This window comes from Penaeus japonicus, unplaced genomic scaffold, assembly GCF_977035675.1.
Source record: "Penaeus japonicus unplaced genomic scaffold, GWHDUDI00000001_assembly GWHDUDI00000042, whole genome shotgun sequence".
NCBI classification, from domain to species: domain Eukaryota; kingdom Metazoa; phylum Arthropoda; class Malacostraca; order Decapoda; family Penaeidae; genus Penaeus; species Penaeus japonicus.
In genome coordinates this window covers 469,117-469,353 of record NW_028234444.1, presented here as the reverse complement: position 1 = coordinate 469,353, position 237 = coordinate 469,117, and positions in this window count along the sequence as shown.

Below are 237 nucleotides of genomic sequence, written 5' to 3'. Positions count from 1 at the left end.
TGTGAGTGAGTGTGTTGTGTGTGTGTGTGTGTGTTTATGTGAGAGTGTGTCGACCCTAGTTGAGCAAATACAAGTACAGGGCGAGGTACTAGAAGCAATAAACGAGTGTGTATACCTAGGGCAACTCATCAAGACGAATACATCCTAAAAGCTAAAATGACATAAACGAGATAAAACGACAAATAAGACTAGGATAGAGTACCTTCAGTACACAAAGTACTATATTACGAGGTCGTC